General features: G+C 40.0%; 1 protein-coding gene across 1 annotated transcript in view; it reads left to right on the forward strand.

Annotated features, from left to right (window-relative positions):
* Positions 1-16,504, forward strand: part of HS6ST3 (heparan sulfate 6-O-sulfotransferase 3) — a 236,328-nt gene that overhangs the window by 213,296 nt on the left and 6,528 nt on the right. The gene's annotated exons all lie outside the window — the stretch shown is intronic.

Genomic DNA, 16,504 nt, shown 5'->3' on the forward strand with positions numbered 1-16,504 from the left:
ACTATACTTTTCACATACACACACCTCGCAATCCCCTCATGACTATATGACTGAAGACACTGAGACTCTCCTTTTAAACAACTCAGAACAGATTACCTACCATAACCGTTTACTGATGTTGGTCAGTTTTCTCATGCTTCAAACTACCTTTTTCTTAATTATATTATTTACCCTATTATGTAGTGGTGACGATTTTGATTCCCCACATCACCACATGCAACCAGCTGGGTGATCTTGGGCCAGTGACAGTTCTCATAGAGGAAGGGTAGGTGATTGTAAGCCATTCTGAGATGCTTTCAGGTAGTAAGAAGTGGAGTGCAAAAAACGAGCTCTTCACCTCCTTACCTAGGAGCTATGTTTTTATGGACCTACTGGCATCAATTGAAAACACATTTATTCTAAACAGTTTTTGAGTAGGCTAGCTTTACTTCTGTTTTACTTTTGTCAGCCACTTGAATTTTTTAAATGGAAAATCAGCATCAAAGTGATCTAAATTAATACATTGTTTAGATATACTCTTGTAAATGTAAAAAAACATAGGAAAATTGGGATTTGTAGCTTCTTTTTTTAAGAATAGACCATACAAGTCAGTCCACCCAATAGTTTATTAAAGGTATTTCTAAATAGCCATGCATAACTCTTCTGTAAAAAAAAGCAATAATGAAGGTGTTAATTTAGAAAGGTAAACATCCCTGAATATGGAAATTCCCCTCAACTGGGACATGGCTTGGCCTCCTTTCATAATTTGTCTCGGCTGCAGTGTAAATATTTTTGGTACCGTAAGCCATGTGGCAATGATCCATATTGTGACTCCTCGCCATTCAAGAGTACCTTAGTGACTAGCAGTGGGGCCAGTGACATGAAGATGATCTGCCACGTGGACTCTTCCCCCATGCTCACGATACTTTCACAGCGCAGGAAGCAGATGTGCTGCAGCAGTTCCCACACCAGGAAATAAGCAGGGAGGTGCTTACACATGCTTCTGTCACTATTCTTAAGCATACACCTCCCAGTCCACTCATTTCAGCAAATCCTTTGGGAAGAAGATCGAAGCATGTCCTGTTTCCTAACAAATGGAACCAGAATTGTTTCTCCTCTTTTCCTGTCCCCATAAAGATAAACAGCTCAGATCTGGCAGTTACAGAGACAAATTCAGCTATCTTCGGAAGTTGTGCCTGGTAGCTGGGGAAAATTCTTTCTCATCTTCAAGGTAGATTGAGCCTGCGACTGCCATAGTAGAAAAGTGTGTAGGTGCAGGGTACTTTTCTTTTAAAGCATGTATGAAATCTAAGGTCATGCCTTTATGTCAGAAGTAATAAACTACCTTCAAAGGGGGGATTGGGTTTTTTGAAGAGATTCCAGTTACTTGGTTTTTATTGTTAATTGCAGTATTAATGATGCAGACTCACTAGAATGTTTCAAAATGCACTGCAGCAGAAAATCCCATTGAGTTTTTATTTCAGAAAGTGAGGCTTAAGGGAGAGTTGTTGTGACTGTATTAGCAGAGATTAAAGAGAATTTGATTGGAGAGGATGCTGCTTACCTGCTTCATTCGTTTTCAAGATCTATTTACTAAGGTGTTTTGGCATCTGCTTCGCAAAAAAACGTCATTTATCCTATTTAGTTGGCTACTCCAATGACAGCTGCCAAAGAAATTCAAAGGAAAATTGTAAAACGGAGGAAGTAAATGTTCTAAGTGGCAATTTGAAACAAATATATAGAAAACCCAGGGTACAATGCTCCCTCACATCACATTGAAAAAAGTTATTATTGGTGTTTAAAGTAACTACACATTACCAGTTGTATGTAATGATAAATGTTTAAAATATCTCCAAGGTCATAATGAAATTTATACCAGCTCTTTTGAGGCGACTGAATACCAGAAAATCCCTGTAGAGTCAGACTAATGCGTCCCCTTGAACTCCAAATAATGGTTTTAAGGTTCAATTTCCTCATGTATACTTTTTTGGTCCTGGCCCCAACCTGGTGCAATGAGCTCCCTGAAGAGCTAAGGGCCCTGCAGGAGATTTCAGCATTCCGCAGGGCCTGCAAGACAGGACTCTTCCGCCAGGCATATGGTTGAGGCCATGGTAGGGTCCCAGAGTTAGGCCCATTCTGCACAAGGACCAATGTTGCCAATTGGTCCCTGAAAGCGGAAACGCTATTTTTAAAAGTGCAATCTCGGCGTTACGCACACCTGCCTTTATAGTGGAATCCAGTTGCGTTTCAATCGTTTCCCACAGGTTTCCGGTCTCGCACAAATCACTATCCAGGAAGCGATTTTTTTTGTGCTTTGTCCCGCCTCTGGCCGTCAATCAAACGAACAGCCAATGGGCGGCTGTTATCATGCTCCCGAAAAGCCCCTTTCCCTTTAAGAACAGGGTTTAAAAAAAAAAGAAAAACACACATTGCAACGAATATGCCTTGATTCCTTTTAATGTAGAGACCCATCTAGCTGGTATGTGAGCTGGTGAGTCATTGTTACCATGCTCCCCCAAGTGGAAAAAAAAATCCCCCCTCCCCGTGCATGGGCACGATTTTCGGCCAAAAATAAAGTGAACTTGCAAACGGGGCTGTGTTGTGCTTGGTGACTTAGGGGAGCTTTAAAGCAGTTCTGTGGAGGGACTGTAGCCGGAGAAGCCTCGCAGGGGGAATTAAGGCTCACCAGTTTGTTGCTTTCTGCTCGCTCCGAGAAAAAAAAAATGGTGATCACTTCACCGGAAGTTCGGAGGAGAGAGCCAGGGGGAGGGACTTTGTTGGAACCGCAACAATGGGAACGCACAGGTCTTTTTCGCTACTGTTGCAGATTGTTTGCAAGAGTGTAGTGCTTTTCGGAGGGTGAATCCACTTTTCTGGATTTCCCTTTAAGCGCTACAACAAATCGCTTTTTGTGGGACTGTTTCAGGAGTGTGGCAGATTGTGTGTAACGTCGTGCGTAACTGCAAATTAGTAGCGTTTACAATTTGCAAACCTTTTGCAACATTGAAGTCCTATAGAATGGATCTTACTATTGGCGAATCCCTTAACATCAGTTAGATCAAGACCTTTACTCCCAATGAAAGAGAGTTCTTGGCCTCAGTCGGACAGTGGGAGAGGTTGGTGGGGGTTAGATCTCTGTGTCACCATCTTTTCATGTTAATGTCAATGTTTATTGTATACATTGGAGGGTTTTAAGGGGATTGGACTGGTTTTTATTGTTTCATTGTGAACCGCCACAAGTCCAAATGGAGTGCGGTGGTATATAAATGCGAAAATAAATAAATAAATAAATGAAATTGTTAGCCTCCTTGGTGGCTGTTGATGGACAGAAAGGCAGGATACAATTTTTTTATAAATGAATAAATCAGTGGTCATATCCCACTTTCTGCTTATTAATGCTAGAGTAGATGAGCAGCTCAACTGTCCAACAACCACAAAACTTCCTTTTATCCAAAATGTTGACTTCATTGGTTGTCCTCTAGATCTTGCATAAAATGAAAGGATAAACAAATGATTCTTTTCCCACCGGCAGTAGCATTTTAAATATTTGTCTAAAACCTTGCACAGCAGAAAGTGAAATTTATGGTAGCTACAGGTAGTTTAATAACTCAGAAGCCAGAATGACATTGGAAATAAGTGGATTGGATCTAATTAAGCAGCTAATGGCAGGCACCAAGTTGAGCAGAGAGTGACAGTACAAAGGTCACTTGGGGGAGGCAATTTATAGCCTCCTTCCTGGTCCTGAAGGCTTGTTGTTTTCTTTGGGCACTCCATTGCCATGGATGATTGGGAAGACTTCATGGGCAGGTACTGATATTAGATTCCCCATTATTGGAAAATGGAGGTTGGCCAGAAAGCTGTTACCATATGTCAGCAATTTCTGTGATTTCCCACTGCTGTAGCTTGTCCTCTGAAGGGAGGGCTATCACTTCCTTGTCATTTGTATGTGTGTGTCAAAGAAATCCCCCCAAGAATAGCAGAATGATGGGTCTAGAAAAAATGCAAAATGCTGTAACCCTTTAAGGCTGCACCATGTTAAGAAGCTTGTTTAATTAAAGACATGTATTCTAGGAGAGAGCCTCTTGTGGCGCACAGTGGTAAGGCAGCATACATGCAGTCTGAAGCTCTGCCTATGAGGCTGGGAGTTCGATCCCAGCAGCCGGCTCAAGGTTGACTCAGCCTTCCATCCTTCTGAGGTCAGTAAAACAGTAATGACTGGGGAAGGGAATGTATTGAGTCTGCCAAGAAAATGCTGGAGGGCGTCACCCAAGGGTCAGACATGACTCGGTGCTTGCACAGGGGATACCTTTACCTTTATTCTAGGAGAAGGGATATTTTTTTTAAAAATGTTTAAAGCATAACAAATTCCAACACATCATTAAAAGCTGTGGTGATTCTCAGATGCTAGCAACCAAGTTGTGTTTATGTGTTTTGCTTTTGGTAGGCTGATTATTTTTTTTTTAAATCATTGTATGGTTTGCCATAATGCTAATATAGCTGAAAGCAGGTAAACAGCTCCATTCCTGAAATTGCATACTCCAAAGATTTTTTAATCTTGATTAAAAAAAAAAAGAATTAGGTTAACGTAGCATTAGGAAAAATAGAGTAGTGTTTAGATTATCTCAGCTTGTTCTCTACCAACTGGGGTGGTGGGGGGATTTCTTTATTGGCTTCCATGTTCTTTGGGAGCGACATGCACTTTGTTCCAACTTTGGATATATATTAAATCTCTGATTGCAAGCTATGACCCAATCAAAATTAACGAGTGACAAGAATAAGATAAAGTGACAAGAATAAGATAAAGAATGGGTCACTTCTGTATGATTTGCACTTAGCCATTTGCACCATGGTTAGGATTTATAGAACTATGTAAGATATACTTTAAGTTATAGAGGCTATGGATTCATTTTTCTCAATTTTCCTAATGCTGTATTGAAAAGTAGTTTTGATTTGATATAGGGAAGGATCTTCTGTTGGAAAAAAATGGACCCAGTATCCCCTGGTGTAGGCTTCTAGAGTTAGCTACGTAATATTTTGGATCTGGGCTTCAGTCTGCAGACTGAATTTGTGGCAGTGCCAGGTCCCTGAACTGTTTTACATCTTGACTCTTTATCCCTGCATTAATGTTCTCCAGACCTTTGCAGAATGTCTCTGAGCAACTACAACCTGAACAGCTTCCACCACATATCAGAGAATATGGAACAGGGCCGGGAGGTCAGAGAATGTAATTTCCCCCGGTTTCTTTCATTTTCAAAATGAAGCCATACATAACTGCCCTTATGAATCAAAACTCCCACAGTTCAGTTTTCTCCAGCTTATCCTTCCCTCCTAGAATGGGGATCATTCCACTGGTGAAGGTGCTCTTTCAGTTTGGCTCCTGATACTCAGTGGCAATAGTCAAGCTCATTATATCTCACACAGTTCCAATTCCAGCTGGAGTAGCCAGCAATGAGATATTTCATTCATTAGTCTTTGCCCTGCTGGCAAATATTCCTGGATGTCCTTTCCTTTTCTCTCATATGTCTTTATCTTTGTTTCATCTGCTGAAATGTTGCCGTCCTTTTCTTTCAAAAGGACCATCTATCCTGGCAAATAAGCTCCCCACTGACCTCTTGACTGCAAACAGAATATCTGCCATTTTCTGGTGTTTGAGCCTTCTGAGGGCATCACAGACTTCTCCCACATCCTGCTTTCCCCTATAAAACAGGGGAGGTACAATAATAACCTTACAGTGGTTAAAACAGAAAGCAGCCAAAACTTGGATGTCTGTGTTTGTTTTCTTAAGTATGAGATTACTGTGGAATTGATATTATTGTGGAAAGATTAGCAGAACTTAATAAAGGTAAAATGGGCCGTTAAATTGTAGCCGAACTATGGCGACCCTATTCTGTGGCCATTTTCAAGGCAAGAGATGAGCAGAAGCAATTTGCCATTGCCTTCAGACTTTCTGATTTTTCAGTAATTTTGATTACTAATTCAAGTATCAGAAACTAGCATTTTTGAATTTCTCCACTGTGGCAAGAGAATTCCCACATCCATTTTTAATATACCCAAGGCAAGAATCAGCCCAGTACTACAGGGCAAGATGTCATTACAGATTCGTGCTGCATAGCTTGGTATCTCCAGGTGACCGTGACTCATTAACCGTAGTCCCCCTCAGAGATTCCCTCCAGGCTGTCCCATTTGCTTCTTAAGCTTTACTTGTGACTCTATAAATTAAGTGGTAGGGCCACTTCTGTTGATATGACATTGGAGCAAATAAATTGAATAGCCTAAGTCTGTCCTGGCAGGAATTCCACTGATGTGAATTCATTTTATTGCTGGAATGGACCTGTTTCAGCATCATTCCTAGGAAGGGCAAATAAGAGAATGCAGCAAATTGCAGGCTGTGGTTGGAGCCATTGTTCCGTCCTTATATGCCACATTTTTGCCCTTGTAGTACATAGAGAATGAAATGATGTATTTCCTTTTTATTAGAAAAAAAATTAATAGCTACATAGTCTTCTTTAGTAGTTAATGTTGGCAACTCAAAATATTTCTGATTCTATCAGTGTACATTATTCTTTTGAAAATAAAACTTTCTCTGCATGTGGCTGGGCATGGGTCACCGTCTTCCATTTCACAACCTGTTCACAGGTAATAACCGTGAGAGCTGAATGTACAATGTAATGTTTGTATAGATCTACGCAACATGAACATGCTCAGCTGTGGAAGAAGAAGAAGAAGAAGAAGAAGAAGAAGAAGAAGAAGAAGAAGAAGAAGAAGAAGAAGAAGAAGAAGAAGAAGAGTTGGTTCTTATATGCTGCTTTTCTCTACCAGAAGGAGTCTCAAAAATATTTCTTTGCCATGAAAGGATGGTGATGTAAGCTGCCCTAAAAGGAGAATAAATGTTCAGTTCAGAGTAATGCTGTTGAGTAATGCTGTCCGAAGACACGGAGAGACATCGAAGTAGTAAATCTCAAGTCAAATATGTGAAACTTTTTTTTCTTTCCACAATATATCTTCAAGTAGTTAGTTAGGGACACAAGATGCTGGGGATATGGACAACACGGGCAGCTTGGCGTAGTGGTTAGGTATGCGAACTTCTAATCTGGCGAGCCGGGTTCGATTCTGCACTCCCCCACATGCAGCCAGCTGGGTGATCTTGGGCTGTTCTGACCGAGCAGTGATATCAGGGCTCTCTCAGCCTCACCCACCTCACAGGGTGTCTGTTGTGGGGAGAGGAAAGGGAAGGCGACTGTAAGCCGCTTTGAGACTCTTTAGGGTAGAGAAAAGTGGCATATAAGAACCAACTCTTCTTCGTTGTCGTCTTCTCCTCCTCTCTTGTTTTCATTTGAGCTGTGTGATTTAGAGCAAGTTACTATTTAATAATTCCAGGAGAGAGTGTCCATGGATATTCACTTTCACTTCATGCCCAATTAGCAACAGATTTGCAAGCTCTCAGGGCAGCATGTGAAATGTAAAAGTGGCACAAGAACTGATTTAACACTTTTCACATTCCAGGCAAGCAATAACTGATGAGTAGCTATTTTTATTGTCCTCAGCTACTTCTATAGATAATTCTGTTAATAATATTATATAGTAGTACCCTGCAGTAGGTGTTTCAATATTTAAAAAAAAACTCTTATGCATATCTGTAGGACATTACAAGGAAGTCAGTGAGTTGCAAAGTAGTCTTACTTATAGAAATTTAAATATAAAGTCACCATGAATGTGTTTGTATAGCCTTTTCCACCTCTCCAGAAGAAAGTCCTAAAATATTTTTAATATGTTCACCACGATTATAATTGTTTAAAATAAGATTAGTTGATTTGTATATTGTCATCATAAAACCTTTTGTATTTAGTTGTTGTTTTGTTCTCTCTCCAAATACTGGCTATCCAGTTCTTTGTAGGCAATAACATACATGTATTAAATGCAGTTTAAGTCACTTCCAATTTATGGCAACCGTATGAATTAATGACCTCTGTCTTTAACAGCAAACTTGCTGACATCTTGCAAAACACCCTGTCTTTAACAGCATTGCTGACATCTTGCAAACTGAGGGCTATGGTTACTTTGATTGTTTCAATCTCATCTCATGTCGGGTCTTCCTCTTTTCCTGCAGCTTTCACTTTACATTCTGAAAGTGCAGGTTCTTCTTCTGAAGATGCTGCTTTGAAGGAATCTGCCATGCTTTTATCTCTTTTCTATAGTTCTTTATTCTATTTTCTTTATTTTACCCTGTTCAGTTAATGTATTGCCATGCTTAACTGTGCTTTAGATTTTCCTTTGATTTCTTGGATCACGTGGAACAGATCTTTTGTTCTTTTATTGTTTTCTTTTCTATTTCTTTGCAATTGTTATTATAAACTCTCATTATCTTTACATGCCAGTAGCTGGAACATTGCATTTAGACCTGGTTCTATTTCTGTTAGCTTTCTATCTTTAGGAATGTTCTTCAGTCATTTAGCAAGAGTTTTAATTTCTTTTAACTACAGGAATAGTCTTTGTGCATTCTTCTTTAATAGTATGTCTGAATTCAAACCATAGTTCTTCAGTTCCTATTCACTTGAAATTAGTATTGCAAATCTGTTCTTTACATGGCCTTTAAATTCTTATTGATTCAAATGCATTTTGGAACTATTAATGTTATGTTGTTTTTCTTCAGCTTTATTCTGATTTTTACTATTAACAGTTCATAGTCTGTGCTACAATTGGCTCCTAGTCTTGTTTTAGCAGACAAAATAGAGCTTCTGCATCTTTTGTTTAGGATTATGTAATCTTAATTTCTGTATTGACCGTTCTGTGATGTCCACATATACAACTGTTTGTTCAGCTGCCTGAAACATGTTCACAATAAACACACTGCCCTGAAGACATTCATATGCAGTACAGAACACATCAGGAAAACAGATGTCCTGTTCATTTCTATTTCCCTTTTGAGCATGCGGGATAAAATGTCTAAATCAACCATCAGCAAATCTCTCAAGGCTTGTATCATCAAAGCATGCAAACTCCACAAGCTGGATATGCAACATTGAATCACGATTCATTCAGTGAGGAGCACAATAACCAATGCAGCATTTGCTAAACATGCCACAGTGGAAGAAGTGTGCAGGGTGATGACATAGTTATCTATTTCTACATTTGTAAGGCATTACAAGACTGATAATGCATAGGGTGCAAAGGCCAGGCTGGCAGCAGCATGGCAGCAGGGCTAATACCTGCTTACATGTGACATTGCCATCAGCCCAGCCCCCTCCTGGCCCTGGCCCACATTTGAGCCTCTGATGGCCTGCAGTAAGGGAATGCTGATGTTGCCATGGCACTCCCATGTTTGCCCAGCCACCATCAGAGGCCAGGCCAGGCCCATACATATGGTGTTCCTACAAGGACAGACCATGTGTGCTGGGGAATGTGTGCATGCTGCCCCACCATGAAAAAACACTGGTGGCACGTCATGGCCATTGCCATGCATAATCGGTCTAAGATAAACACCTATATTTTGGCTGATGCTGCCTTCGGCAGAAGAGGGCTTCAACATATCCTAGTCAAAGAAGACAATGACTCACCCAGGACATGAGGACACTGCTATGGAAAATCCCACCAAAATGTCCTCTGCCTCAGTGGGAGAAGTGATATCGGATGCTTACAGTGAAGGTTCTCCTCTGAGAAAAGAAGGGCATTTTGTCCCACCCAAGTTATCATCAATCAATCAACTAACCAATTCTCTTCAGGAGTCCTTCTTGTCTTTACTGATCTATTCTTAACTGTGCTTATTTAACTTACATTAATATTATACGTTACCTGTCCTATCCAGTTGTATAGAGTAGCTTAACTACTTTTGGAATTGTCAGAACTGAAGGATGGGTGGCTCCTAAAGCAGAGACAGGAAGGAGAAAAAAAGCTATTCCTGCCTCCCTGCGTGGATGGTGGTAATCACCCACAATGCTGTCCTCCTTTCCTCAGAGGAGAATGACCCTTCATGATAATGATTAAATGGCCTATTCTTACATCATCTTGGCTGTTAACTTCCTTGGATTTCTTTTCCTCAGTAATTATTCCTAAATATTACAACTTGGATAAGATTTGACAGACTCTCTGATGCAGTCTATAACTTAAACTGTATACAAGAAACTTGGTTATTAATTAAAAGGTGTCTTCTTCTCTTGGCCACCTATTTTCAGTGATTCCACTGGATTTCCAATCTGTTTTACATCTCCTTCCCAATATTTCAAACAGTCAAGTTTTCACAACTCTGTTCTTACATTCACTGTTGTTAGGGTAGGTTTGTGAATTATTTTATTAAAGATTTGCTAGTTGCCAAGTTGGCATACACAAGTAAATGTAGCATATGGCTTGGCAATAAGAATGCCTTCTGGACCTCAATAAAAATGTTTACAGTGGCTTTTAGTAATAGCAATCTAATATAAGTTATTTCCTAGTTAGCATTTTTAAAACTGATTTTTTTTTTAATTTGTATCTTCAGGGTTCCTCATGGCTGCTCAAAAAATAAAATAATAGACAGTAGTTCTATGAAACAGTATGTTCATGTGAGAGTAGAAAGAGAAGACCAGATAGGAGACAATTGTGGGGTTTAGTGTTAAATATTGACCTTAATGGGACTTTTCTCTAAGAAGTTGTCTTAAATCCTGCACCTTAGAACTACTAACAAGAAAATTAATATTTTTGTCTCTGCCAGAATTGAATACTATGTTTCCAGCAAGTGTTTCTGCATGTAAGATGAATTAAAACTCCCTGTAAAGTTATCTTTGCAGTCTCAGTTGGCTTTTCTTGATCTGCTTCAGACTCATTAATTCCCCCAGATTCTTGTCTAATCTTGGAAATCTTCCTGCCATCAAGTGAGCAAACAAACCTCACAAAACCAGGGAAAACAAAGGCAAATTAAATTAAATCAATTTACCATCATACCCTTTCCTGTCTTTCAGTCTAGCTGAATACTAGGGATCATGTATGCCTTCTTTCATTTCTTGTACTTTATTGCATAAATTCAGGGATGTAAGTGGTCTCTGAATAAAATCCCTCTACAAAAAAAAAAGGCTTCACTCATTTAAAAATTAACATATAACAATCTAAAAGTAATAGTAGTAAAATGATTTTCATAATTCCTTACTAAATGTCATATTTCCTAGAACTCTTATTCAAGCTAGACATTGAATTAAAAAATGGAATGGAAATATGAGTTTGTAACATTCATTGTTGCCTATCTGAATTAATTTGCATTGCCTTAAAATAGGTACAGCTACAGGGTAAAGAACAATAGATTTAAGGCTGCACCAACAAATGCTGGGAGAGAGAAACAAGCCATGGTTGTTCTTTCCTTTTCAGCTCATCAGTAAACATGGTTTTCTGTAATCTTTGTTAGTTTACATTTAAATTTTAAATTTATATTCCACCCTTCCTCCAGTGATACAGCGGTTGTCTTGGGCTTTCAGCATACAGTTGTATACCATCCAAAGTACTGAAAATTCAAGTTGTTAATTATCTTTCATGGCTTGGAACTTGTTCCCATTTAAATTTTTTATACTTACTGTATCTGTACTGTAATCTGGGCTAGTACTGCATTAATAAACTTATCTGATCTGAAGTTGCTTAGATTCCAATACATAAGATTATGGATATTGCTGTTTTTCTAATCATCTATATCAAATAACTAAAACATACGAGCTTTTTATGTAAATGGCTATTATAAGTAAAAATTTAATAGCAATTCTGCTCCCACACCACCCAATCTCCTTAATCTTTGTCTGTGATCTTACATATTCAATAGAGGTTCGTTTAAATTTACCTTAGAAGATTTTCTGTGTGTGTTTGGATACTTTCTGCTTCCTGCTAAACCTAAGCTATTGAAGAAAATAGACACTTCGGGAGCAATGCAAGGAACAAGGAAGATGGGGACTAAATCATTAATGAGAGGATGCTGACTGGTGTATTCCTGTTATGACATTGCCATCCCCTTCCCTCCCACAGAGACAAGATTTCCCTTTACTGACTGAGCTGCCCTTGTAATGTGGTTTCTTCTGTGCTCTTGAACTCTGGCTGTCCCACCATGTCACAATAAGATTTTTTTGGCTGTTAACTCAGCCTCAACCTGAGGGAAGGATCTGGAACATCCTTTACCTTGAGCAACTTAAATGACACTTGGCGTTTTGAAATTCAAAAATTCAAAAATAACAATATTTTATTGAATATAGGGTGGAAAGGTCAGATGGTCAGGTGTTGTCTTCTGAGGTAATGCAATATAGATAAGTCTGAGAGATATATAGTCAGTTCCCATTACATATTGGTCCTACTCTAACAGTTACTGCTGTCTTTCTTAAGAAAGTCCAAATAATCACTCCACTGTTCATCATATTCTTTCGGAGATCTCTTCTTAACCATGTTGGTGAGTCTTGCCATTTTTGCTAAGTCCGCTAATTTATCAAGCCATGTAGAAATAGTTGGAGTCTCAGTCGCCTTCCAGTGCTTCGCCCACACCAACCGTGCCGCCGTAGTTGCATGGAAGAAGAAGATTCTAGAAGAAGTAGGTAAAGCACTTGGGTGGAAGCTTAGCAGCATAGATTCAGGCTTCATTGGGTATCGCATTTTAAATATTTCCTGTAACACCATATGTATTTTAACCCAATACTTTTTTGCTTTTTCACAATTCCACCACATGTGATAAAAAGAACCTACTGATGACGTATGATATACGTGTATTGAAGACACTTATCAGCTGGTCGCTTTTTTTGTTTTTTGCTTTTCTGTTTTTGTTTTTTGCTTTTCTGTAAATGCTTTTTATAAGAACAAATAACAATAAAAACTGAATTAAAAACAAAAAAAAGATAAGTCTGAGGTAGAATTGGTACATGCGCAGACTTTTCGTTCTTATATTTCAGGATAATCAGGATTTTCATATTTACTTGAAATCTTCATGAAGGCCTATTATGCACGGCCGCTGAAACGGTGGCATGGAGAACGAGGAGGAGGAAGAAGCGAAGCAAACCGATTATGCACGGGATGGAACACAACGGCGGCAAAACCCAGAGTATCCGATTATGCACGCAGATACTCCGGATCCGCTTCTGGTTGCGCCCTGGTCCCAGGAAGCTCCACTTTCTTCCACATCTCGCTAATGTGGCTTTTTCGGCGGCATACGTTGACTCTGCACCCGGTTGCCGCCTGCAGCGTGCATAATTGGTGATTTTAGCTGCCACCATTCCACCCCGAATGCAGACTTCCCACTCCGTGCATAATGGGCCAAAGAGATGCTTTTGTTCCAGTGTTTTCCAACCACTCCAGTATATTTTCAGTATACTCTGACTTTTTTAGTTTCCAGAAGGCTGGTGCAGTCTTTCCAATACCCAAACCCCTTCTCTTGAAACACCAGTACTTGTCTTGAGTTTTTAACTGACTCTTCAGTTTTTACAGGAAGTTTCTAATCACACCAGATCTCTGAACTATTCAGAGCTAACTCCCTGTTTGACTCGATAGGGGAATTCTCCTCTCACTGGAAGATCTATCCCCTTTCTTTGGTCCAAATGGAGATCTTCTAACTATCCAATCATCCTTGCCAACTTTCCCCAGTTCACTTATCTGTGTTAAACTGCTTTCAGTCAGGGCTGAATTCCCAAACTGTCAGTATTCCATTCTTCTTATCTAGAGCTGAAATCAGGCACAACATAATCAAGGCAGAAATCTGACTGTATCTTTAGTATGCAGCTCCCAAGTCTTTTTCTGCTCAACTGATGTTAACTAATCAGATCTCTTGAAACAGTCTGATATTCAAGATTCTTTGTTTCTCTTCATAGCCCTTTTACTGTTTTTACACTATTTCTAAGCCTTGAAAAGTACAGTCCATCAGGCCTAAATTAATATTGTATTGTTAAATAAATGAATGTTGATAGCAGTCAGATGGTTAAAAGGTATGAATCTAACTATATCCTGACGGTCAAAGGGTTGTGCTTTGTAAAGAGCTATAAATGTGTATCAGTTATATGCTACTTCTGGATAAAAAAGCTCAAGTTCCGTTGTAACCAACATAGGCTTTTTACAGAAGGTTGGGGAAGAACTGGGAAGATTAGCCAAAGGATTCATTAAAAAAAGGAGGTTGGTTTTTTATATGCCGCTTTTCTCTACCAGGAATCATAGAATCATAGAATCATAGAGTTGAAAGAGGCCATACAGGCCATCTAGTCCAACCCCCTGCTCAACGCAGGATCAGCCCAAAGCATCCTAAAGCATCCAAGAAAAGTGTGTATCCAACCATTGCTTGAAGACTGCCAGTGAGGGGGAGCTCACCACCTCCTTAGGCAGCCTATTCCACTGCTGAACTACTCTGACTGGAAATGTTTTTCCTGATATCTAGCCTATATTGTTGTAGTTTAAACCCATTACTGCGTGTCCTTTCCTCTGCAGCCAATGGGAACAGCATCCTGCCCTCCTCCAAGTGACAACATTTCAAATACTTAAAGAGGGCTATCATGTCCCCTCTCAACCTCCTTTTCTCCAGGCTGAACATTCCCAAGTCCCTCAACATATCCTTCCCCCCAACATATCTTCATAGGGCTTGGTCCCTTGGCCCCAGATCATCCTTGTTGCTCTTCTCTGTACCCTTTCAATTTTATCTACATCCTTCTTGAAGTGAGGCCTCAATGGGACTATGACATCTTGTGATTTTGATGTGATGCCCCTGTTGATACAGCCTTTTTTACCACTGCATCACATTGCCTGCTCATGTTTAGTTTACAATCCAGAAGTACCCAAAGTTCTCGTTCACACACAGTGTTACCTAGAAGCGTATCCCCCATCCAGTAGGCATGCTTTTCATTTTTCTGACCCAGATGCAGAACTTTACAGTTATCTTTATTAAATTGCATCTTGTTCTCATTTTCCCATTGTGTTCAGATCTCGTTGAACTCTGTCTCTATCTTCTGGAGTACTTGCCAGTCCTCCCAATTTGGTGTCATCTGCAAACTTGATGAGTAGTCCTTCCACCCCCTCATCTAGATCATTGATAAATATGTTAATCTTTAATATTAAAGATATTGAGCCTCCGGGGAGGGCGGTATAAAAGTATGATAAATAAATAAATAAATAAATAATATCTGCTCCATTATCTTACCCACAACAGAGGTCAGACTCACTGATCTGTAGTTTCCCGGGTCATCCTTCCTCCCTTTTTTGAATATCGGAATATCGTTTGCTCTCTTCCAGTCCTCCAGGACATCTCCAGTCCTTAAAGAGGTCCCAAAGATGATGGACAAGGGTTGTGCAAGTTCCCTGGAAAGTTCTTTGAGTACTCTCGGGTGTATTTCATCCGGCCCAGGGGATTTGAACTCATCCAGTGCAGCTAAATGCCTCTCAACAACCATGTCAACCTGCCACTCAGACACTATCTCTTGGCTACTGCCATCTCTAGATGTGCCTAAACCCTTTGACCTGTAGGAAAAAACAGATGTAAAATAGGCACTGAGCCTTTCTGCTTTCTCTGCATCCTCTATTAGAGTTTGTCTATCCGCATCCAACAGTGGGCCTATTGCCTCCTTTACTTTACGTTTGGCCCTCACATAACTGAAAAATATTTTCTTGTTACAGTGGGCTTCCCTGGACAATCTTAGCTCACTCTCAGCTTTGGCCTTTCTGATGATTGATCTACAGTGCCTAGTAACTCTCAAAGCAGGAGTCTCAAAGCGGCTTACAGTTGCCTTCCCTTCCCTCTCCCCATAACAAACACCCTGTGAGGTAGGTGAGGCTGAGAGAGCCCTCATATTCGTGATCTGTCAGAACAGTTTTATCATGTGGCAACCCCAAAGTCACCCAGCTGGTTGCACGTGGGGGAGAAGTGGGGAATCAAACCCTGTTCACCAGATTAGGAGTCCATACCCCTACCCACTACACCAAGCTGGCCCTCCAAAAGATTGGAGTGGACAGAGGGGTAGTTCTCGGAAGGGGAAGTAAATGGTAAAAAGGATTAGAACTAACAAAATTCTGATTCCCTGCTGTCAGGATCAGCCCCTCTGATCTCTGCCATGATTTGTGGTTGACCAGAAAAACTCCATGTTGGTTTGATGTGTGTTGTTTGAAGAACCTTTTGTAACCCTTTTTACAACCCTGAACTATTTCACACTGCTTTGTGTATCCTTTCATGCTGTGACACTTTCTTGCAAATGTTGCTCTGTACTTTGTTATCTGTAAAGGAGGGCGCCGGGCCCCCAAGGCCAGCCGGGCCAGAGACGGTCTGGCAGGAAGCCCAGGATGGCACCTGTGAGAAGGGGGGTAATTCAATTCACTCCTTTGTTAGTTAAGGTTTTTTGTTCACAAATAAGAAATTTTATGAAGAAAGCATATGTCATACTGAAGTCTTCTTTACGCTTTGCAGATGATACTCTTTTTGCATCGGTTTTGCCCCATATGATAGAAAACAAAACCTTGTTGAGGTACTATTAGATGCCGCATTATGACTATATCATTTTAAATTTGTTTTCAGCAACAGTTGTACCTTGTAGGGGGATTTTTTAAAAATTGAGATGATCAGTAGAAA

The sequence above is a fragment of the Paroedura picta genome, chromosome 6 (assembly GCF_049243985.1).
Source record: "Paroedura picta isolate Pp20150507F chromosome 6, Ppicta_v3.0, whole genome shotgun sequence".
NCBI lineage: Eukaryota > Metazoa > Chordata > Lepidosauria > Squamata > Gekkonidae > Paroedura > Paroedura picta.